The 24,086-nt window shown below is 54.5% G+C and overlaps 1 protein-coding gene and 1 long non-coding RNA gene across 29 annotated transcripts in view; one reads left to right on the plus strand and one right to left on the minus strand.

Annotated features, from left to right (window-relative positions):
• The window catches only part of ARHGEF10L (Rho guanine nucleotide exchange factor 10 like), a 165,342-nt gene that overhangs the window by 16,382 nt on the left and 124,874 nt on the right, over nt 1–24,086 (plus strand). For 12 of the 28 annotated variants that reach the window (XM_021095431.2, XM_084963013.1, XM_084963018.1 and 9 more), the window contains exon 1: nt 3,139–3,318. The exons of 12 other annotated variants lie outside the window; for them this stretch is intronic. The gene's annotated coding sequence lies outside the window, so the exon portion shown is untranslated. Of the gene's footprint in view, nt 1–2,253; nt 2,358–3,138; nt 3,319–24,086 lie in introns of those variants that run through there. 4 more of the 28 variants (XM_084963048.1, XM_084963040.1, XM_084963025.1 and 1 more) reach the window with 3 other exon arrangements.
• On the minus strand, nt 5,410–9,484 carry LOC146402580 (uncharacterized). Its single transcript, XR_014807163.1, has 2 exons — nt 9,030–9,484; nt 5,410–8,840 (listed from the first exon to the last, which is right to left on the minus strand). It is a non-coding gene; the product is annotated as an uncharacterized LOC146402580 (long non-coding RNA).

A 24,086-nucleotide genomic window follows, 5' to 3' on the forward strand; every position in this document is an offset into this window, starting at 1 on the left:
TCTGTTGTGGCTTCGTGGGTTAAGAATCCAACTAGTATCCATGAGGATGAGGGTTTGATCCCTGGCCTCTATCAGTGGGTTAAGGATCCAGCGTTGCTGTGAGCTGTGCTGTAGGCTGGCAGCTGTAGCTTCGATTAGATCCCTAGTCTGGGAATTGCCATATGCCGCGGGTGAAAGGCCCAGTGAAAGAAATACTTTGTACATTCATTCATGCCGTGGAGCTGAGAATGTGAGGCTGGGCAGGCATGAGAAAGAGGGTGTGTGTGCCAGGAGAGCAAGATGGTGACAGAGCAAGCCTGCAGGAGAACTGGCCTGGGCGGGGTCCTGGCCTGGCCTGGCCTGGAAGGTGAGGGCTGCAGGTTCACTTATCCTCGACTACGTGTTTTGTGATTTTTCTTTTTTTTTGTAAAAGTAGAATGTGGAGGGAAAATGAAATGAAAACACTAATTTAGAGGAGGGACCACAAGTTCAAATGGGTGTCAGGGCTGGGAAGGATGGTGGCTGGTGGAAGAACACTGTTAAGGGGCCACTGTTCCTTGGGGCCTACAGAGTATGGCCAGGGGGGCCTGGCACTGGCAGATCTTCAGATTTTTTAAAGAGAAGCCAGCAGTCTGGCTATTGATGGGAAATCTTCCAACTGTTAAATGTTGGTAACTAATTAACAATAATAACAAAACCACTGTGGGCAAAAGAAAATGCTTCTGCATGCTCTAGTTGTTCCACAAGCTGGTAGATTGCAACCGTGAATCCAGAGGGTTCTATTAGTCAGGGTTTGAGGGTGTTCACTTGGGCTGGGGTCTGGGGGCACCATGGGGGCCTGAGGTATGACCTCTGCCCTCAAGCCTGGGTATAGCTGCCCTTAAGCTGATGCTTCAAGTCAGTACATGCCCAGAATCAGCTAACAAATGTAGCTAACCAAAGCATGAGTGCTATAGAGCTCAGAGGAGAGGTGGTTGGGGAACAAAGATCATGTGGGGAGGCTTCCTAGGGATTCTGGGCCTTTCTTTTTTTTTTTCTTAGGGCCGAACCTGAGGCATATGTAAGTTCCCCAGCTAGGGGTCGAATCGAAGCTGTGGCTGTTGGCCTACACCACAGCCACAGCAACGCTGGATCCGAGCCATACCTGAGACCTACACGACAGCTTGTGGCAAGGCCGGATCCTTAGCCCACAGATCGAGGCCAGGGATGGACCCTGCATCCTCATGGACACTATGTTGGATTCTTAACACGCTGAGCCATAACGGGAATTCCTGGGCCTTCTGATAGTTCCTGAAGGGAGGGTAAGCCTTAGTGCCATTGAAGAGGTGGCAGGCATTCAGACTGGTGGACTCAGGGGGGCTCAGGCCCAGAAGAGAAACAAGATAGAGAAGGAGTTGGAGTAGGTCTGAAAGGTTGCAAATGCGGGTCCAGGGAGTTGTATTTGGCTCTGTCTGGGCCAGCAGGACATGAACATCTAAGTTCTGGTCCAAGGCTTAATACCATGAGCCCTGAGGTCACTCGATAGACATCCGAAGATGTTCTTGCTATTTTTCTGGCATTTCAGCAACTTTCCTCTCTGTCGTTGTCACAGCCATCATTTATTCGTCCCTGGAACTGAAGCTCCAGCAGGGCAGGGGCCTTGTCTGTTTTGTTCACTGGTGTCTCCTGCGTGCCTAGAATGATGTCTGGAACCTAGGGAGGGCTCAGCAAAGATTTACTGGCCACACACTATGAGCCCAGTGTTGCCCTCGCCCCCAGGGTTAGGATGACTCTATGAACAACTCTTAGGACAGGCTCTATGGAGCTTATGTTCTCGTGAGGAGATGGACAATAAACAAGCAAACCAATCAATGAGTAAGATGATTTCAGAGAGCGCGGACTGGCGTGGCTTGTCTCGCTGCACTGTAGTGGCCTGTTATCCGTGTCTCCTCCTAGCCTAGGATAGCCAAGGGGGCAGGGCCAGGGTTCGTGTAGTTCCTTGTTTCATTCTTAGCCCTTTAGGCTGCTGCCTGACCAATAGGGAGTAGTTAAAACACGTTTTTGCTGGCTGTTTGAATCAATGAACACAGGCCGACACAGACGTCAGCCCACATACACCTGTGCCCTTTGGAGGCTGCAGAGCTCATAATTATCAACCCAGGAGTAATTGCTGATAAGCCTGAGTGTGAATTTCTTTGCAAATCGAGAGGTAGCAGGGCAGTGTTTTATAACAACAGGGGTAATCTTAATTAATGACCTGATAAGTATAATTAATTGCATCATATCTGCAATTTCCTCTTTGGAATTCTGAGAGGGAGTCACTGGGGAGTTTGGCAGCTTGGGAGCTGAGAGAGAGGGGAGTGCTAGGATCTGGGTTCTGTCTACCATTTCCTTGCTGGGTGAGCTTTGACAAGTTATAGCTCTGAGCTTCTGTCTTCATCTGGAAAGTGGAGCTGCATGGCAGAGGGGTTGCTAGTCCAAAGCCCTCAATGCCTGCAGCCTCCAGGATGGTGCTTCCTGAGGTTCCTAAAGGACGCCAGGGTTCAAGGCTGCCTAAGGGAAGCCAGGGTGCGAGGCTGATCTAAAGGCCGCAGGAGGGTCTGGAGGACCCCTTGCGGCTGAGACTGGGTCGGGGCCCATCCCTCAGCCTTCTGGGGAAGCCTTGGGCGAACTCTTGGAAGTGAGGGTTAGGGCTGGGGGCCTTTCCGGGGAGACTGGGGAAGCGTGGTGGTGTGGGGGAGCCTCTGATGGGAGAATGGAGGGAGGGAGAGGGGATCCGAGGCGGGAAGGAGTGTGTGCGGGGGTCTCTTGTGACCCTCCCCTGCGGGTGACAGTTTCCCCACCCGTGCAGCCAGAGGCTGGGTCGGCGTGACCCGGGGGGCGGGAGGGATCGGAGCCTTCGGGCTGCGGCGGGCGGTGGGCGGGAGCCCCCGGCCTCCCGGGGGTCGCGGGGCGCGGCGGCAGCGGCCCGGCCACCAGGGGTTAAGCGGTGACTTCAGCCGCGGCGAGGCGGCCGGGCCGCCGGCCGGGCGGGCGGGGGCGGCGCCGCGGCGCGCAGTGCGCGGCGGCTGGACCAGGCCGCTCGGCGTCGGCGGCGGCGGCAGCGGCAGCGGCAGCGGCGGCGACGGGCGCACTCCCGGCCGGGCCGTGACCTCGCGGGCGGCGCGCGGCGCGGCCATTGGCTCGGGCGGCGGCGGCGGCGGCGGCGGGCCGGGCAGCGGGCCGGGCGGCTGGGGCGCGGGGCTGGGCCGGCCCGGCCATGGGCGCCCGCGGCCGCCGGGGCAGCTGAGGCGCGGGGCGGCCGCCGGCGCCTTTGTGAGCGGCGCGGACAACAAAGGCGCGGCCGAGCGGCTGGAGCCGGTGAGTGCGGCCCGCGGGGCGCGGGGGGCGCGGGGCGGGGCCGGGGGGCGCCGGGCTGGGGGCTCCGCGGGCTCCCGAGACGCCGCCGGGGCGTCGGTGGGGCTCCGGGTCTCTCCGGGGCCGCGGGCGTCCCTGTGAGAGTGTCACCGAGTCCAGGGTCCCGATCGCGCGTGGGGTCCTGGCCCCTGCTTCTGCGGGATCCTTGTGTGCCCCGATTCTGCGAGGGAGACTCCCGGAGCCCGTGTCTCCCCGGAACCCTTGGCTCCTCCGTGCGCGGCTGTGTATCGGTGTCTCTGGGGGGCAGAGTCCCAGAGCCGAAGTCGTCTCTCTGTGTCATTGGAGTGATTGTATCACTAGTGTGTGTGTCCCCTCCCCCCATGAGAGTCTCTGTGTCCCTCGGGTGTCCCATCCCTCGGCATGACTCCTGCCTGGCCTTTGTGCATCAGCGTGTGTGCGTGTGTGTGTGTGTGTGTGTGTGTGTGTGTGTGTATGTGTGTGTGTGTGTCCCTGTGTGTCCTCAGCAGGTTGCCATAGGAACAGTTTGGGAATCACTACCCCCACCCTGGGCTTCACTTTCCATTTGCTTCACCGGCCTTCAAGTCCTGCTGTCACTGTGGTTCACCTCCCCCTGCACTGACCTGAGGGTCCCTGGGGTTATGTGAAGTCAGGAGATACTCCTCTCATTTCTGTTCCAGGGCAGCCTCTCCCACCCTGGCCCCTGGCCCCTGGCCCAGAGGCAGCCTCCTGGAGGAGAAGAGTGTGGGAGGAGAGGCTGGCCGGGTTGGCTGGAAGGCCGTGGCCACAGAGCCCGGGCAGGCCTGGCCACTCCTTGAGATGGAAGAGTGTGTCCGGGTGGGCCCTGTGCAGATGAGGCCCAGCCTCCTGGGCCTGCAAGGTGCTCTCTGAGAGGCCAGGCCTGATGTCTGAGAGTGTGGGCTAGTTCTGTTTCTCTCTCCCAGGCTGGGGTTCCAGGGCAGGGTTTGGGAATCTTCCTTTAGCCTCGAGAGCCTGAGGCCTTGCCTTGGGCCACAGCAGGGGGTGGTGGGGGTGGGCCCCACTTCCCACTGGCTTCGGAGCTGAGATACTGCCTCAAAGTCCTTGGCCTTCCAGAAGGCTTCAATCAGGGGAAGTCACACCCCGCCTGCCGAAGCCCCATCTGCTGCTCCTCGGATGCTGGGGAGAGCGGACAGGTTGTGCAATCTTGTTAACATTGTCAGCAGCATCCATCCATCCCTCTGTCCACTCAGCACTGGGCCCCACAGTGTCCAGGCCTTGGGGACATAAACTGGAAAGGAAGGCGATGGTCCCCGTGCCTGAGGGTTGAAGCTTCTCAGAGTGAAGCCGGGACCCCTTCTTATGGCTTGTGAGGCCTTGGGTTGTGCCCTAGTCTGTCTCTGCTCTATCACATTTGCCTTCTGTTTCTCTTGCACCTTTGCCCTGGCTGTTCCCTTTCTCCAGAAAGCTCATCCCATCCTTTCCTTCTTTGCTTCTCACTCAGGGATCTTCTCCTCTCTGGGCAGCCAGGCTGGCTCAAGAATTTCTGTTCGTGATGCTCAGAGAGCCCTCGCTATGGTCTGGGTGGCTTTTTGCCCCTCCCAGAGGGCTACAAGCCTTTGACAGCAGGGACCATGCCTGTCCTGATCACCAGCCTAGAGCAGTGCCTGACACATAGTAGGTGCTCAGTACATCGTTGCTGATTATGTGGATGTCTAAGAACTAATGGTTCTTAAATTGTGCTCTTTCACAGTTTAGCTTTGGCGGAGGCTGGGAAGGAGGGAAACTTGATGGACTCCTCGGGGCCCAGGTACACATTAATTTTAAGAGAAAGGCCTACTGTTACTGTACGAGTTCCCGTTGTGGTTTAGTGGGTTAAGAACCCGACGTAGTGTCTGTGAGGATGAGGGTTCAGTCCCTGGCCTTGCTCAGTGGGTTAAGGATCTGGTGTTGCTGTGAGCTGTAGTGTGGGTCACAGATGTAGCTCGTATCTGGTGTTGCTGTGAGCTGTGCTGTAGGTGGCAGATGCGGCTAGGATCTGGTGTTGCTGTGGCTGTGCTATAGGCTGGCAGCTGTGGCTCCCATTTGACCCCTAGCCTGGGAACTTCCATATGCCTTGGGTGAGGCCCTAAACAAACAAAAAATTCAATTAAAAAATTAACAGATTAACGGTAACTTAACAGATCTTTCTGGAATCTGGTATGTGCCGGATGCTGGGCTAGCTCTTAGATGATCTCTTAAACAGTGGGAAGGAGCAGAGTGGAGAGAATATAATCTTCTTAGGTTTAAGTTTTGGAAAGACAAAGTGGGTGATCTGTACTGTATATACACATTATGGTCATAGTACCTTAGATTTCTGCTGCCCTTTCAGTGTTCACTATCTCTCTGTTTCTGCAGCAGCCCTGATAATTAGGCAGTGAAGATAGGCTCATACCCACTTTACAGATGAGGAAGATAAAGCACAGCACATGACTGTCTAAGGTCCCAGGCAGCGAGGGTCTCAGGCCTGGGTCTGCCTGACCGCCTAGTCCTTGCTGCCTCTGCAAACTTGTCTTTAGCGTCTTTGGATTTTCATCTTCTGTCCTTGACCTCAAGTCCCAGAAAGAGAATCAGACTCATCAGGCCAAGGTCCTCTTTCTGCTCTACTGTGCTGCCTGGGTCTCAGCTCATTTCTTGCCATGTGTCCCTGAAGGGTTCCTTGGTCTCTCTTTGCCTCAGGGGAGGGCCTTAGCGTCACCTTCCTCTGGGGTCTTTGTCTGCTAGAGCTTCCAGGAGTGACCTGTCCTTCCCTAGCCTGTGCCTGGCCCTGGGCAGTGGTGTGCTGGGGTCAGTTTGTACCAAAGCATGAGAGCTGATTGTTAAATTTTAGGAATTTTGCAAGACTGCTGTTAAATTGTAAGTTTATAGTGTTTCAACTGGCTGTAGTATATAAATTTACAATTAAATAAATTATCCTCCAAACAAGGGTAATAAGTATTCAAAAGATGGTGGTTCCCTATTATTTCACTGTGTTTTTACTATTACTTATGTGTTCGCGGTGATTTGTGTTTTGTGTGTGTGTGTGTGTGTGCATATATATCACTTCTTTCTCTTACAGTAGATTCTGATAAACTATTGTAAGTTGAAAGTTGGAAATAATAAGTTGAAAATAGCCTACGTTTTATATTTAATACACCTAACCTGTCAAGCATCATAGCTCAGCTTCGTCCACCTTAAATGTACTGAGAACACTCCCATTCGCCTCTGGTTGGGCAAAATCATCTAACACAAAGTCTCTTGTATAGTGCAGTGTTGAATATCTCATGCAGTTTATTGAGTACTGTACTGAACGTGAAAAACAGAGTGGCTGTCTGGGTTGTAAGCGTATCTGCTATTTACCCTCGTGATCCCGGGGCTGGCTGGGAGCTGCGGCTTGCTGCCCTGCCCAGCATTGCGAGAAAGCGTTGTACTGGCCCAGGAAAAGATCCAAATTCAAAATGCCAAGTACGGCTTCCACTGAATGTGTATTGCTTTCACACCTTCATAAAGTTGAAAAATTGCACCATCATAAAGTTGAAAAATCTCGTAAGTGAACCTTTCTAAGTCAAGGACAGTCTGTAACGCATGTAAGGTGTGTGCTGCTGCCCATCGCTCGCCAGCACTTTGTTCAGCAGTGTCACCTTGTAGCTTGAAATGGGCCACAGCGAGAGTAGAGAGTATTTACACCATAGATATTGGAAATCATTGAATCAGTGTCCCCCCCACACACCCTCCCTAAACCTCAAGAACCAGTTGTTAAACATTTACCAGTACATATGGGACCCAGCAGTGAGTGGGGCACAGCCCCTCCCTGGAGCATGCCTTCTTTTTATGCTATGTTATTTATTTTTTGTTTCATTTTCTTTGTTGTTGTTGTTGTTTTTTTAGGGCCGCACCGGAGGCATAAGGAAGTTCCCAGGCTAGGGGTCGAATTGCAGCTGCAGCTGCCGGCCTGTTCCACAGCCACAGCAACGTGAGATCTGAGTCACATCTGCAACCTACACCACAGCTCACAGCAATGCTGGATCCTTTAACACACTAAGCAAAGCCAGGGATCAGATCCGCGCCCTAATGGATACTAGTCAGGTTCATTACTGTTGAGCCACGACAAGAACTCCTATTTTGTTTTATTTTTATTAGTGTATAGTTGATTTCGGTGTTGTGTCAATTTCTGCTGTCGGCACGGTGACCCAGTCATATATATATACGTATATACATTCTTTTTCTCGTACTTTCGTCCATCGTGTTCTGTCCCAAGAGATGGGACATAGTTCCCTGTGCTGTGCAGCAGGACCTCATTGCTTATCCACTCTAAATAGAAGAGTTTGCATCTTCCAACCCCAATCTCCTTCTGAATCCCACTCCCCCCCCCCCCCAGAGCTTGCATTTGGATGGGACAATACCCCAGGGCTGGTTCAGGGTCCTCGAGAGTGTGGCAGCGGCTGGGCTTGGTCCACTATGATGGTAGGGTTATAAGTGGCCCTCTAATGAGCGCTCCACTCCAGAAGCTGTGTTGTTGTATTCCCGCGCACCAAGGAGAGGGGACCTGGATGAGGATCAATTCCAGTTAATTGAGAGCCTGCCCTGCCATTGATGGAATAACTACACTCGAGATGACCCGGGTGTTTGGGAGGCAAAGCGGCTATGGTGCCCGAGGAAAGACCGTGGACAGGTCTGATAGCTCGGGCCAGGGAAGGTGAGATGGCCAGGACACGGGTGGTGAGAGCTGTGGGGGGGTGGCTTAGGCAGTGGTAGGCAGGACCCGTCCACATGGATTCAGAGACAGAGTAAAGTCAGACTGTTGAATGGGCAGGCTGTAGCTCTTGTACAGTCTGAGAGCCCTGGTTGGGAGAGGGGCACGTGCACAGTGACATACAGTGGAGGTGTGTGCAGACTACAGCAGAAGAATGGGTGGGGAGCAGGAAAGGAGCCGAGTAGAAGGAACAGCTCATGCAAAGGCTCAGAGGCATGAGCTCTTAGAAGTTCAGTCTGGCTCAGGTGTCAGGTGAACCAGGAGCCTGCAGGGCTTGTGACAGAACAGGGCAAGTCCTGAACCTTTCTCAAATCAGAGCACACAGCATCGTCTGGGTACCTGCAGGGGGACCTGCTAGGCCTCTCGTGCCCAGGGCATTGTGTTCTGTGGATCACCCCTCCCCCTGCAGATCTTGATGTTTTCTCAGTGTTTCTTGTTTTCCTCCAAGCCTGCTGATGCTCTAGCCCCAGCAGCTGTGGCTGGTGGATTCTTAAAAAAGATTTTCATTTTAATATCAGTCCAAAAAAATACAGAATTGGGAAGGTGGGTCTGTTGCCCTCTCTCTACCCTCAAGAATACAAGAAAAGCCAAAGATAAAAGTAACTGTTATTTAGGAGTTCCTGCTGTGGCACAGTGGGTTAAGAATCTGCCTGCAGTGACTCAGGTTGCTGCACAGGTGTGGGGTTGATCCCTGGCCTGGCACTGTTGGTTAGGGATCTAGTATTGCCACAGCTTGTGGCTCATGTCACAGCTGTGGCTCAGATTCAGTCCCTGGTCTGGGAACTTCTAAGCATGGCCAAAAATTTAAAAAAAGGTGGAGTTCCCATTGTGGCTCAGTGGAAATGAACCTGACTAGTATCCATGAGGATGCAGGCTCAATCCCTGGCCTCACTCAGTGGGTGAAGGATCTGGTGTTGCTGTGGCTGTGGTGTAGGCTGGCAGCTACAGCTCTGATTCAACCTCTAGTCTGGGAACCTCCATATGCAGCAGGTATGGCCCTAAAAAGACAAAATAAATAAAAATAAAAATAAAAGTCACTTAAAAAAAAAAGGTAACTGTTATTTAGGTTATCCGGGGTCTTTGATTACCTCTGCTATGTCTACCCTTCCTTTAGGCAGGTAATCAGGAGCTTAGTTGTCTAAACACAACTCACATTTATACTGTAATGCCTGTACATGACATTTTTCATGCATTGATTCATTTAATTCCCACACTGATCCTGCCGGTGGGTGCCATTATCCCATCCTAGGATGAAGAAACTGAGTCTTAAAGTGGAGTTTCCTGGTGGCCTAGCAGTTAAATAATCCAGCATTATCACAGCTGGGGCATGGGTTTGATCGCTAGCCCAGGAAGTTTTTATGCCATGGGCACAGCCAAAAAAAAAAAAAAAAAAAAAAAAAAGGGAGAGAGAGAGAGAGAGAAATGAGTGACTTTCCCAAGGCCCCAGGGGAAGTGGCAGAATCCAAGCCCCGTGGGCCCTGAGCTCTTTCTACCATATCCCCCTTTCTTCCTTCTGCAGAGGGAGGGAGAGAGGATTCGCCACATGTCTGGAATCTCCACACACTCAGCCATTCTTTGTTGGAGTGGACGTGTGTTTTTGCACCCATGTGGCTGGTTCATCACCCTGTGCCATCGGGTCAAGGCCTAGAACAGAACTTGGAGCCCAGATGGGCCCCCAGGGCTGCTGTCTGGGAAGAGCTGATAATAATGGCCCGTGTTTATGGAGAGTGCTGATAGCCGTAGCTCAGAGGGATGGTAGGGACAGGGTGGTGGGCACCTTGGTGGGCGGGGCTCAAGGGAGCTTGTTTAGTCTTCAGCCATCTGTCCTGAGAAGTGGGCTGTTTGTCAGCTCTGTTTTGCAGCTCAGGGAAGTTGTCTTGCCTGCCCAGAGCCACGAGGCTGTGAGGAGCAGAAGCCCCGTGGGTTAACGTTCTGTTTGTCCCCAAGCCCCAGCTCTCAACCTCGTGTCTTTGTCCTGGCGCGGTGCCACCCCTTCCAGGGTCTGGCCTGGCTGTGCCTTTGATGGCCCCTGGCAGCAGGGCCCGCATGCTGTGGGAACTAGGGGCGGCCGATGGGTCACTTGGCCAGAAGTGCAGGTTGTGCCCCCGTCTTGGTTAGAGCCTGGACAGTGCCCCCCCCTGGCCTCTGCCCAGCTCCCCCTCCCAGCAGCAGCCTGATTATTGGTATGCATCCCTGAGTTCCAGCCATTAGCACGCAAGGCGGCAAGGCGTGAGGCGGGAACCAGCTCCCATCACTGCCCTCTTCATTGTTTGAAGTGGGCAGACTTGGAGCGAGCTTTAAAAATGCGGGCTTTTTATTCAATTTCCCTAGAAAAACAATGGTTTAAATGAAGTAGAGGAATAATAGTCTCTGGAAATTGAAGAAAAATATTCCTGAACCCAGGCATTACCCCAAACCTTTGGACGTCTTTGCAAATAAGGGTTTATTTTTACTTTAAATTATGCATGTGTTATGTGACCATTGAAGAAAACTTGGCAAATACCAGGAGAAGAAAATGGAAATTCCCCCTTTCTGGCAGCACCTGAAGACGACCTCTCTCAATATTGTGGTCTGTGACGGTCATTGACGCGGCGATTCCCTTGTGCATCAGGCAGGGTAGTTATTTAGGGCCCACAAAGGGCGGGGTCTGTGCAGGGCATGAAGGGGGTGTGGGGGATCCTGCTTCCTGTGGGGCCTCTTTCTTTCTCTGCTGGACCTGGGCAACTGAGTTGGCCCCTCTGTATCTCAGTTAGGGGAAAATGGGGAAAGTGCCTGGTCCATGTCAGAGCTTGGCAGTGTTGGCGGTTGTTACAACAGTGAGCAGGCCAATTGGGCAGAGCCTTGTCCCTTGGGGATCTTATGTGATGATGGAGGAGACAAAAGCCAGACAAATTAGGGAGTTCTCTTGTGGTGCAGCAGGTTGAGGATCTGGCATTGTCACTGCAGCACCTTGGGTTCCTGCTGTGTTTCCGGTACAGGACCTGGCCCAGGAACTTCCACCTGCTGTGGGTGTTGCCAACCGCCCCCCCCCCCAAACAGAAACAAACCCAGACAAATCAAATGAGTGAATAAAGTAACTGCATGTTATGTAATTAGTCCTGCAAAGGAAACAACCTAATGTAATGTGATGGGAACTGGAGGAGGGGGTTGTTGGGAAAGGAGGGGGTGTACATGGGGGGTAGTGGTGCAAATTTGTCAGCTTGAGGTGGTCGGGGGGCCTCTCTGAAGAAAAGCTTTTTTTTTTTTTTTTTTTTTTTTTTTTAGGGCTACACCCTCAGCATATGGAAGTTCCCAGGCTAGGGGTTGAATCGGAGCTGCAGCTGCCAGTTTCTACCACAACCACAGCAACGCTAGATCTGATCCGTGTCTGCAACCTACACCACAGCTCACGGCAGCACTGGATACTTAACCCACTGGGCGAGGCCAGGGATTGAACCTGCATCCTCATGGACACTGGTCAGGTTCTTACTTCTGTTTTCTCTGGCTTTGAAATAAAGAATTTACATTTTTGGAAGATGATGGGGCTGGAATCCGAAGTGGGTGTGGCTGTGGGACAGGGGGGAACAAGGAGAGAGGGTGTGTGTGGACAGCACTGAGATGTTGGCTGAGTGAAGGGGAGTTAGGAAGAGATGCCTCTGCTGGAGGGGAAGAGGGAGCACCCAGGAGAGTGGCTTTTGCTGGTGTCCAGGACTGCCCCCAGAGGGAACAAGACACACGGGGACAGCTATGGGATCAGATCTTTAGGCGAAGGAGACAGGGTGGTACCCAATGCGATGGTGCGGGGCTGGCGGGGTGAGGCGTTGACCTTTGATGGGAGCAGGGATGCTCTTAGGAAATGGGAGAAGGTGGGGTGGATTTAGATTATACATGAGGGGATGTTGGGGACGGTCTCATGTTTCTCAATGAAACCTTGACCAGGGGAGGGTGGGGTAAGGGCCCACCAAGACTGCCCAGCCTGGCAGAGGTCCTTCTGCAGCCACTAAAGGAACAGGTGGAGATTGCTGGGTCCCCACAAGCTGCCTTGGTGTAGAGGGAAGGGATCAGAGAGGTTGGTGGTTGGTCTGAGATGGCACAGTGGGGCTGAGCCTTCGTTTCCTGACTCTGCGGGACTCACGTTCTCCAGGGCACTGGGCTGCCAGGGCTTGAAACCTGTGCTGGCAGCTGGGGGCAGCATCTGAGCCAGCTGGGAGGGTGGTGTCCAGGGAATTCAGTCCTTGTAGCAGAAGCTCAGCGCCCCATTTCTCGTCCACCTCCCACGTTTCTTCCCCAGAGGTCAAGTGCAAGGAACTCACCTTTTTTTTTTTGTCTTTTTAGGGCCATACCTGCAGCATATGGAGGTTCCCAGGCTAGGAGTCAAATTGGAGCTGTAGCTGCCTGTCTACACCACAGCCACAGCAATGTGGGGCCTAAGCCATGTCTGCGACCTACACCGTAGCTCATGGCCACAGAGGATCCTTAAACCACTGAGTGAGGCCAGGGATTGAACCTGTGTCCTCATGGATGCTAGTCAGATTCGTTTTTGCTGAGCCACGACGGGAGCTTTGGAACTCACCACCCTGTGGCAGGCACTGAGCTGAGCGCTCGGAGAGGTTTAGCTCAGCAAGTCCTTACGCTAACTGAGTGCTGCAGCTACAGAAGTGGGGCGAGTTGGGAGCCAGCGGGCTTCTCCCACGACATGCCCGGTGTACGGGGGAGGATGCCGGAGCTCCTGAATGAGTTAATTTGTTTTCACTTGCTGGTCCTCCCGTTCCTCTCCTCCCAACATATTTTTATTGGGCGCCTACTGGGAACAGGGCACTGGGCTGGGAGCTAGAGATGAGTGAAACGGTGGCTCTCTGTCTTTGGGGGGACAGATGGGTAAGACAGACGGGACAGACAGAGGGGGGATCGTGCCCGACCCAGGCCTAGGGGCTCAGAGAAGCTTCCCAGGGGGTGCTGAGCAGAGCAGCCCAGAGGCAGAGTTGGTTCCGGGAGAGGGACGGGTCCAGGCGTGTTCAGAGGCTGGGGCTGAGCACATGCTAGGGCCTTGGCTGGTCAGGAGGGTGCAGCGGCGTTGCTACTTGAGAGCTCTGTGCTAGGAGCATACACTTTATCTTGACCATGGAGAGCCTTTCGAGTGTCTCTTGCTGGGGAGGGACGTGAGCAGCATGGCTAGGACTTTTCGTCCTGGTGGAAAGGGACGGGGACATCAGGGAGACGTTTTGGGGCTGTTCCAGGCCAGCTTCTAGGTCATTCTGTGAACTCGGCTGCTTCCTTCGTGCTTCCCAAACTTTGCACGTTTCTCTTTTCTAAAGAGGTTCCCGAGACGCAGAGAGGTTAAGTGACTTGCTGAGGTCACACAGCATATCACGGTGTCTGGGCTCAGGCTGGTTCCGAGTGACACAACCAGAGTGTCAAGGATGGAAGTAGGTGGAGAGTGACTTCAGGGAGGGGCTTGTGGGAGGCTCCCGTTGAATGTCACCATCTGCAGGTCCCCTTGTGCCTTTAGATGTGGCTCTCTTATCATCTCAGAGAAAGGGTGGTGCCTCTGGGAGGGAGGAGCCAGCCTTCCCAGGCGCCAGGGCCCCATGTTTGAGCAGTTTCCCAGGGAATTGGCCTCCTCCCCGGAGTGTGATTGGAAAACTCTCTGGGGCAGGGCCAGGTCACATGAGGCCAGGAAAGGAGGCGGTCCGTGCTGGGGGGGGGGGGCTGTATTTGATGGATGCCAGGTGGAGGCCTCACTCTTGGGGCTGGGAGGGGCGGGGGCCCTGCTCCACGTGAGCCCTGTTACTCCAGGCAGGGGTCTTGCCTCTCTGGGGTCTTGGTTACCTCATCTGTGAGACAGGGCTGCTAGTAATTATGCTCCCAAGAGACTGAAAAAAATAACCCATGTTTGCTGAGGGCCTCGGCTGTGCCAGGCTCCATGGGTTATCTTCCTTCCGTTCTTCGGGGCAGTCCTGTGGGTATGGAGGGTTATTATCTTCATTTTACAGACGGGGCAGCAGAGGGGGTTAAGTAAGTTGCCCAAAGTCACACAGTTCGTAAGTGGTAGAACTTGAACCCTGATCCAGCTGACTCTGAGCCTTCCCTTGAAACCCCTCTGGTCCCTCTCAAACTTCTTCAGGAAATCACCTGATAGAATTTTCTGGGGCTCCAGCTTTGTGTTCACCCTGCTTTGGGGCACCCCAATCTAGTCTAACCCCTTTGATCACAAAGCCCTGGAGCCCCCGGTGGGCCTAGGCCCCTCGAGCATTACCTTACAGCCAACTCTGGACAAGAATCCCAGCATCCTGGGGACACCAGCCTCCACTCTGTCATGCCCTCAGCGTCTCGGGAAGAACACCGGACCGGTTCTAACCCCGCCTCCTCCTCAAACCAGTCAGGAGAGCTTGGGCGCTATTTCATCCTGCCCCTAACTTCACCCGAAGCCTCAGTTTCTTCTTCTGCAAAATGGGCTGGTAGAGATTCTGGGGTCTCTACCAATTCTAATAATCCGCAAGTGTAGGATTTCAGGTTTCTGGGAGTCTGGGAGAGTCAGATGTTTGCCTCTGTGTTCTGTTTCCCTTCCTCTGTCACTGGGATAAGAGACAGAATGAATTGAGAAAACAATTCAGAGAGCCCTACGGTTAGCTTATGATTTAAGCATTGATTGAGCACCACTGTGTGCCAGACACTGAGTTGGCTGCTTTGCGTGTAATGGAACGGTGTGCTCACCAGGAAGATAGCTTTTCTTTCTTTCTTTCTTTTTTTTTTTTGTCTTTTTAGGGCTGCACCCACAGCATGTAGAAGTTCCCAGGCTAGGGGTTGAATGGGAGCTGCAGCTTCCGGCCTACACCACAGCCACAGCAACGCCAGATCCAAGCTGCATCTGCAACCTACACCACAGCTCATGGCAACGCTGGATCCTTAACCCACTGATCGAGGCCAGGGATGGAACCCACGTCCTCATGGATACTAGTCGGGTTTGTTAAGCACTGAGCCATGATGGGAACTCCAAAATAGGAATTCTTGAGGCTTACTCTTAGGGATTCTAAACCAGCAGATCTTGGCTGGGACCAGAAAGCTCCAGGTTTAAGAAGCTCCCTGGGGCTTTTGTTCATTGGTTTGTCATTTGTTCCTGCAGTGGTCTAGGTCCGGGGAAGGCACTGAGGACGTCACTGTTAGGCCAGACACAGTCTCGGACTTTATGTCACCTATGCTACAGCTGGTGAAGGAGACAGACAGTGATCACATAGGGTTCTTAGCCAGGTTGGGGAAACACGGGATGGAGAGTGGTTGGGCCAGACTAAATACGGGGCAAAGCCGGGCCTCCTGCGTAGCTGAGCTTAGTAAATTCCAGGTTGCAGTAGGGGTCTGAGCCCAGTGACGTCTGCTCACTGCTTATGGACTCCTGTCATTTTTTTCATTCACTTTTTTTTTCTTTGTGCTTTTTTAGGGCCGCAGCTGCAGCATATGGAAGTTCCCAGGCTAAGGGTTGAATTGGAGCTGAAGCGAACTACACCACAGCTCATGGCAACACTGGATCCTTAACCCACCGAAGGAGGCCAGGGATTGAACCCACATCCTCATGGATACTAGTTGGATTCATTTCCACTGTGCCACAACGGGAACTCCCATTCACTTATTCTTTTATTAATCCACCCACCCATCCATTCACCTGTACACATATCCATGAATCTATCCACCCATCCATCCATCCACCCATCCACCCATTACTCTTGAATCTCTCCCATGTGCTGAGGACCTTGCCCTGGGTACTAGAGAGACAGACATGAGGGCAGCATCCCTGCCCTCAAGGAACTCAGGAGGGTGGGGGAGTCGGAAAACAAAGCAAGCAGTTCCAACCCAGAGTGTTAGTTGCTCAGAGGGGCGAGTGGCTGGCTCTCCTTGGGGACATCCTGTGATATTTCCCCGAAGTTGGCTTGTGTTAAGTCTCATGGTGTAGGTGGGGAGTTCCCGTTGTGGCACAGCAGAAGCAAAGCCAGCTAGTATCCAGGTTCGATCCCTGGCCTCGCTCAGTGGGTTAAGGATCCAGTGTTGTCGTGAGCTGTGGTGTAGCTCTCAGACGCAGCTCGGATCCCACATTGCTGTGGCTGTAGCTTGGAGCTACAGCTGGCAGCTGTAGCTCCGATTTGACCCCTAGCCTGGGAACTTCCATATGCTGCAGGTGCGGCCCTAAAAAGAAAGAAAAATGTAGGCGGGAGGGTCCCAGGCAGATGAGGTGGGGCACGGCTTCCAGCCCAAGGCAGGGCCTTTCACTGGGGAAGGCGGGTCCTCGCTGCTGGGGCAGGTGGGGGCTCCTCTGCTCCTGAAGCTCAGGTTCCGTCTCTTGTTTCCCATGGTCATTTATCCATGATGCCTGGCGCACAGTAGGTGCTCAGCAAACATTTGTTGCCGGTGAAATGGGGAAATGCAGGCAGAAGGGATGGGCTTGTGGGCTGTGCTGAGAAGCCTGTGGCTCGGTGGGCCCTGGACAGGGTGCAGCTCCCTGGGCTGGGGAAGGGGGGGCATAGCGAGGACCGAGGGGGCCCCCCCGCTCTCCCCTTCTTCGGCCTCCTCGGCCTTCACTCCTCTCCTTGTGTAAGCGGATCCGAGCTGTGAAACCTCGTTGAGCCACCACTCCTTCCCAGGTCTGGGGTTCTCTTGCAGTCTAGGGGCTCAGCCTTGGTTGGCGGGTGGGGAGATCGGGTGCCGTAGGCTCTGAGAAGACGCAGGGTAGCTAAGAGCTTCTGGAATCAGCCTGGTTCTGATTCTCACTTCCGCCCCTTGGCTGCTGTGTGTCCAGTGGAATAAATGCCACCCTCTCCCTCATCCGGTGCCTGGAATGAAGACAGTTGTCATGTGAGGGGCATTTAGAGCAGGGCCTGGCGCTGGTGAGCAGCTGGTAAAGGTGAGCTGAAGTGTGGCGTTTTGGAGGCGGTCAGGCTGGGGTGCTTGCAGCCAGAAGGCCTGGTTCGAATCCCACCTCTCCCTCTCACTAATTACAGAGACCTTGGCAAGCTGAGCCCGGCTCTGGACTCAGGTTTCTCATCTGTGAAGTGGGGGGCTGATGCCCCGAGGGATTTCTGGGAGGAGCACAGAGTCTGGGGGATCCTTCTCTGTCCTGGGCGTATTACTGAGGTCTGAAAACTTGGGTCTTTTATTTTTTTAGGGCTGCACCGGCGGCATATGGAAGTTCCAGGCTAGGGGTCGAATCAGAGCCTACACCACACCTGCGGTAACACCAGATCGAGCTGCTTCTGCGATCTTCACCACAGCCCATGGATCTTTAACCCATTGAGCGGGACCCGGGATCGAATCCACATCCTCATGGATACTAGTGGGGTTCGCTACCGTTGAACCACAACGGGAACTCCTGAAAACTTGGGTCTTAACCAGCAGAGTTCAATCTCCATCTGGTGAGGGCGGTGTGGACAACGACCTCCACAGCCCTCAGACTCTGGGCTCAGGGTCACGTCTGTTGGTCCCAGCTCCCCCTTCACAAGCCTTTGCTTGTTTCTGGGATCCTGTGAAGATGGGATGTCACATGACAGAGGGCTGGGTGCTGCGGGCGAGGGTCGTACTGGTCCGTGGGGGCTCTGGACTCAGCACGCTGCCTCTCCCACCTCCTGTTCCCGCTGGGGTTGCATTCCCAGGGCTGAGCGACTCAGGCATGCCCGATGCCCCAGGAGATCTGGGTCATAAGCAGGTAAATATTAACTCCAGAGATGTAGCCCCGATGTAGACCTGTTGGTGCTGGCTGCCTGTGGGACTGCCAGGTTCTGAGCCTCCCGCCCCAGCTGGTGGCCAGGCAGGGCAGGCGCCTTCCGGGGGGAAGAAAGGGCACTTGCTCTGTCCACGTGACTGCCTTTACTGCCATCACTGCCCGGTGAGGAGGACACCAAGGCCTAGAGAGTGCAGGAGGTCTGCTTCGGTTTATGCAGCTAGTGGGGGGAAGTTGGGGTTGGACCCGGGAGGGTCTCCCTGCAAATCCTCCCCCCTCCCCAGCCCGCTGTCTCCTTGCTGCTGCCAGGGGCATGCCAGCATGCTGCGTGTGTCACGCATGCTGAGGTTTGCTCTCTGGCTCCTCCTCTTTTGCAAAGTGGGGACAGGATGGCATGGGGTCCCTGGCAGGCAGGACCAGGCCCACAGCACCTGAGTGCAGTGATGCTGTGGGCAGGATCTCAGGGAGGTTATCCTGTCTGCAACACACAAAGCTCTCCTAGGGCCTGGGCAGGGTTTTGGGAGTAACCACCTGGCCAATCAAATAGGCCTCCTCTTGAAGGCGGTACAGGGCCCAGCCACAGGTCCTGTCCTCTGGGAGCTGACATACGAGGAAAAATGAGAACACAAGAGTTCCCGTTGAGGCTCAGCATCCATGAGGATGCGGGTTTGATCCCTGGCTCGCTTGGTGGGTTAAGGATCTGGTGTTGCCACAACCTGCAGTGTAGGTTGCAGATGTGGCTCAGATCTGGCGTTGCTGTGCCTGTGGTGTAGGCCTGCAGCTGCAGTTCCCATTCAACCCCTGGCCCAGGAACTTCTACATGCGACAAGGGCAGCCCTAAAAAGCCAAAAAAAAAAAAAAAGGGGGGGGGGAAACGAGAACACAGATTTGGGGCTTCAGGACCTGTGATTGCATTCTGGCTCTTGCTAGCTGCGTGATCCTGGGCAGGTGTCTCTGTCTGGCTCAGCCTCGGCAGCTCCCTCTGAAAGACAGGATTTTTTTTGGTTTTTTTTTAGGGCTGTGCCCGTGGTGTATGGAAGTTCCCAGGCTAGGGGTCGAATTGGAGCTGCAGCTACTGGCTTGCACCCCAGCCACAGCACAACAGCAACGTGGGATCCGAGCTGCATCTGTGACCCACACCACAGCTCTCGGCAAAGTTGGATCCTTAAACCACTGAGGGTGGCCAGGGATCGAACCCATATCCTCTTGGATCCTAGTCTGGTTCGTTAACCACTGAGCCATGAAAGGAACTGAATTATGACAGGAAAGGCGGGAATTATAACTCATACTTCATCGGGCATCCCGAGGAGGAAGGGACACGGTGTTCGCAAAGCTCCTGGCGTAAAGCAGGTGCTTGGGGATAGTCTTCTAAGGCTGAAAGGGACCAGCAGTCTGAAAGGCAAGCGAAGACCGCTTCCTGGTGATGCCAGCAGCCCAGGAGCCACGTGCAGCGGTCCTGCAGGCAGCTGGGGATGGGGCAGGATGGAGCGTCAGCGCTGCAGCGGGGCGGGTGGGATATGGGCTTAGCTCGATCTGGGAGAGAAGGAGATGTTGGCTCTTACCTGGTCCTTCCTACCCCCGTCCCTGTGGGCAGTGGCAGCCCAGACCCCTGGAAAATCAGACCCGGAGAATCTGAAGAAGCCTGGGTGAAGAAGTGATTTTTCCAGCGTTTGGTGGGAGTTGGTGGCAGAACCAGCCTGACCGCTAGCCTGAGGCTGGGTCCTGATGCTGTTCCATCAGCCGCCTGGGGTGGGCCCCTGGGCTGTTGGCCTCTCTGGCCTGCCTAGGAACATTTTGCAGGCGCCCGCCAGGGCACTTTGGCGTTCCTTTCTTTACTTTTCCCTAATAAGGTCTCATGCAGTGCTCACCTCTTCTTTTTGGGGGCCTGGAGGGGCAGTGGCTTCTGCCCAGGAAGCCTGTGCTGGGAGGGCTCCTGGCTAGGCGGCTGTTGGACCGCAGCTGCTCCAACCTGGAGAAGTTCAAAGTGAGGCCGAGCAGGGGCATCGGAGCCATGCAGACCTGGGTGTGGGGCTTACTGCCCCTCTCCCGCGTGTGACCTTGGGCCGGTCACTTTGCTTCTCTGAGCCTCCATTTTCTTTTTCTTTTTGCTTTTTGGGGCTGCAGGTGCAGCATATAGAGGTTCCCAGGCTAGGGTTTGAATCAGAGGTGCCAGCCTACACCACAGCCATAGCAACCGCAGGATCTGAGCCGCTTCTGCCACCTACACCGTACATAGCTCATGGCAATGCCAGGTCCTTAACCCACTGAGCCAGGCCAGGGATCGAACCCACATCCTCCTGGATACTAGTTGGGTTCGTTACTTCTGACCATGACATTGGGTTTGTTACTGCTGAGCCGCAACGGGAACTCCTGAGCCTCCATTTCCTGACTCAGTTCAATCCAACCCACATTGATTGAATGCCTGTTAGATGCCAGGCACAGTGCTAGACACTTCAGAGCGGCCAGCAGACGCAGCCACGGTGCTTCACTAGTGCCTGAGTGTCACATAGGGGCCAGGCTTTCCACGCTGAGGCACAGGTGAAGCTGCACACATGGCTCCTGTTTTTTTTCTTTCTCTTTTTAGGGCCACAGCCATGGCATATGGAAGTTCCCAGGCTAGGGGTTGAACTGCACCTGCCGGCCTACACCACAGCCACAGCAACTCGGAATCCGAGCTGCATCTGTGACCTACATCATATCTCACGACAACACCGGATCCTTAACCCACTGAGCAAGGCCAGGGATTGAACTCACATCCTCATGGATATCAGTCAGGTTTGTTTCTGCTGCGCCACAGCAGGAACTCCAGCTCCTGGTTTTACTAGAATCTCGGAAATCATAGTGTGAGTCCCAGCGAGTGGGAACAGTAGCCGGGATTTCATGTGAATTCCTGTCGCTTTGATTTCACACGTGTTAGCGGGCAAGCCCAGGACCTACTTCTGGAGGGGTGGCCTTGATTTTCCATGCACGCTGGCGATGTGGGTCAATGTCCCTGTGGGTGAACTGAGGCTGCCATGTCCACATGTGTGCCCTGACCTTGACCAGGAGGAGATGCAACCCAGATGTCATCCCAGGGTGGGCCACCCCTGGTACGTGGTGGCACCCAAGAAGCATTTGTTGAACTAACGAGAGGGCCAGTGGCAGCCTGGAACGCATCCTAACGAGGGCGTGATTGACATGGGGATGCGGGCTGGCTGACAGGGGTCCCGTGCAGGAGGGAGGAGCCTTGTTCCGAGAAACCTCAGAGGCTCACTTTCTAATGTGAGTCTTCTGCCAAAGGAGCAGTTCAAATGTGAGAATCTGATGTGGGGCCATGACTCAGGCTTGGGTGGAGGTGGGGCATCCGTGGAGTAGCCATGCTGCACCGGGCACGGGCCTGGGCTCAGTAAGCTCCATCAGGCAGGGAGGCCTTTTCTCTTCTGTCCACTGATCTATTCCAAGCACCTAGAACAGTCCTTGGCTCACAGGGGTGCTTAATAAACCTGGATTAAATGAATGAATGAATGAATGAGTATGTATACTAACTGGGTCTCAGGGATGTCATTACACCCAGCTTGCAGATGAGTAAACCGAGGCCCATGGAGGTCAAGTAACACATTTGCTAGGTTGTGGGGTTAGGGTTTGGAGTCAGGGCTGCCTGATTTCAAAGCTTGTGCTCTGGGAGTTCCCAGTGTGGCACAGTGGGTTAAGGATCAGGCAGTGTCTCTGCAGTGGCTCGGGTTTGATTGCCGGCCCGTGCAATGGGTTAAGGATCTGGCCTTGCCGCAGTTGTGGCATAGGTTGCAGCTGTAGCCCGGTTTAGATCCCTAGCCCTGGAACTTCCATATGCCACGGGTGTGGCCAAAAAAAGCAACAAAGCCTGTGCTCTGACCCACCCATCTGTTGGCTGACAGGTTGGATTTCAGCTTCTCAAAGATCCCTTTCTTCTGAGAGTGACTGATTGTGGGAAAAGACAGAATGCTTGACTCAGAAACAGTGGCAGGGCCAGTACTGCTAATTGCAGCAGATCCTCCAGCCTGCTCTGATCCGCCGGCATCCTTAAAGGAGCCAGGTTAGAAACTCCCAGCCCTAAGGGGGTCCTTCCAGGCTTGTCCCGGCATCAGACATGCAGAGGGGAGGGTGTTGGCTCAGGCAGAGGCTGGCACATGGGTGGCACAGTGGGACCTGAATCTCGAGCTGAGCCTGCCTGGGTGCCTGCTCCAGGGTGGTGGCTGGCTCGGTGTGTGTGAGTCCCTGGTGGTCGCAGTAACATGCCTGCCCTGGGCCTCCAGGTGGTTCTGGACAAGGATGCCCAGTGAGACTTGATGTGTCTGCATTTGGCTGCTCTGGGAGGGGGCTGCATAGCTGGAACCCTCGCTGGGGACCCCTGGGTCGGAGCACTTTGCTCGTCCCCCAAGTTCTCCTCCTGATGTGCTTCCCCCCCACCTCATGGTTCCACCTGCTCACCTGGGCATTTCTCAGGCAATACCCAGGGGCTGGTGGCTGGCCTGTGGGTGAGGTTTGGAGGTACAAACACTGTAGGGGTTCAAGGCACAGCTCTGCAGCCAGATGGCCCAGGATCCAAATCCTAGTTCCTCCATATATTACTGTGTGACTTTGAGCAATTTTCACCTTCTCTGTGCTCTGGTTCCTAATCTGAAAAAATGGGAGGGTGATAGTTCGTCTCTTAGAGTTATCATAAAGATGAAAGTAATTACAGGAGTAAAGGGCTTGGAACGGCTCCGGGCACTTAGGAAGCAATTGATAAGCGTTTGATGCTATGATGCTGGTTTTGGCCCTCATTCCTTGGTGGCACTGGGCAACTCAAGGAGCTGTTTGCCTTTTTTTCCCGCGCCCAGTGCCTGGGCCTGGATGCCACCCACTCGGTGCTGCTTTCGTGGACGAGTGAGTACCTGGGCCAGGTGGCTGGCGACAGACGAGCCAGGGCAGCACCGGGGCCCTGACTCCCACTGGAAGCATCCTGTCTCCCTCCCTCCCTTTCTCTGCTGCTCCCGTGCCCCAGGCCTTGCAGGATGAACTATTTATGCTGTTGTCACTGTTTCAAGGAGCCTTAACTGACATCCCCCCCTCCACCTAAGTTCAGGGCCACTCCCAGGAGCTCCCAGAGGCCCCCAGGTGTCCCCCGCAGAAGCACAGCCTGCTGTTTATGCTTGGTGCCCGTGCCAGTCGCCTTCCCCTGCCTGACTGAGCTCTAAGGACCAGGGGCCAGGTCTGTCTCGCTGACCATTGCCCCAGCCCGGCACCTGGGGAGGAGCCCAGCAGACTGGAGATGCTTCATGGATAATTATAGAGGGTTGAGTGGTGCCCTAGGCTCGGCTCAGGGGTCCGGGGGAGGGGGGGTGCTTCGCCCTTGGCCCTGGAGGCCTCAGGGTCTGGTTGTTTATTCATGAACTCAGAAGACAGCGGCTAGGTGCCAGGAACCGTGCTGGGTGCTGAGGCTGGGGGAGGCTGAAGATGTGGCCCCTGCTTTGAAGAGGCTGCAGTCCGTCCTCTCCTTCCTTCTGGCCCTTGCTGCCCACTTCCTGTCTTCCAGATGCCGTGCCAGGTGGTGGAGGCACAGGGACAAGTAGGTCGTGGTCTCTGCCCCCGGTCTGGTGGGGAGACCTACAAAAATAAATAACCAGAGCATAACGCAGTTTCTTTAGAGACTTGGAGCCTGGTATTACCTGCCATGGAAACCAGTGGCAATGACTTTGGTCTCCGTGTCCCTGTGTCTAATAACAGTAACACGACCCTGCAGTAACAGGCCAGTATCTGCTCTAGATCCTCAAAGGACTTGACCAGATGACCGGAGACCAGGGGTTTTCTGCCTCAGTACTGTCGACACTTGAGCCGGATAAGTCTCTGTTGTGGGGGCGGGGCTGTGCCCAGTAGGATGTACAGAGCATCCCTGGCCTCTACCCTGTAGATGCCACTAGTGTCCGCCACTCTCGGGTTGTGACAACCCAGATGTCTCCTCACGCTGCCAAATGTCCCTGGTGGGGGTGGGGGGGTGGGGGACGGGGATGACGATGACACATTCGCCCCCTGTTGAGAACCACTGCCTTAGATGGAGCAGTAAAACCGTAATTGTGTAAAGATGGGATGGAAAACTTGAAACCCAATCCTGCCTCCTTCCAAAAAAAGCCAAAGAGGAAAAAAGCGCCCACAACATCCCATATTCCTTGGGTTTGGTTTAAAATACCAACATCCGTTGGGAGGTGGGAGGGCCCTTGGGGGCCGGAGCAGTTGTGCGACTTGGCCAAGGCCACACAGAGGCAGAGCTTCTGGCTAAATTAACGGGGCCATTGTCAGGGCTTGTGTCCCCTTGCTCTGTGCAAT

The sequence above is a fragment of the Sus scrofa genome, chromosome 6, assembly GCF_054392235.1.
Source record: "Sus scrofa isolate SSC_HxYL_T2T_F1_AM1 chromosome 6, Sscrofa_HxYL_maternal_Yorkshire_Landrace_v2.0, whole genome shotgun sequence".
NCBI lineage: Eukaryota > Metazoa > Chordata > Mammalia > Artiodactyla > Suidae > Sus > Sus scrofa.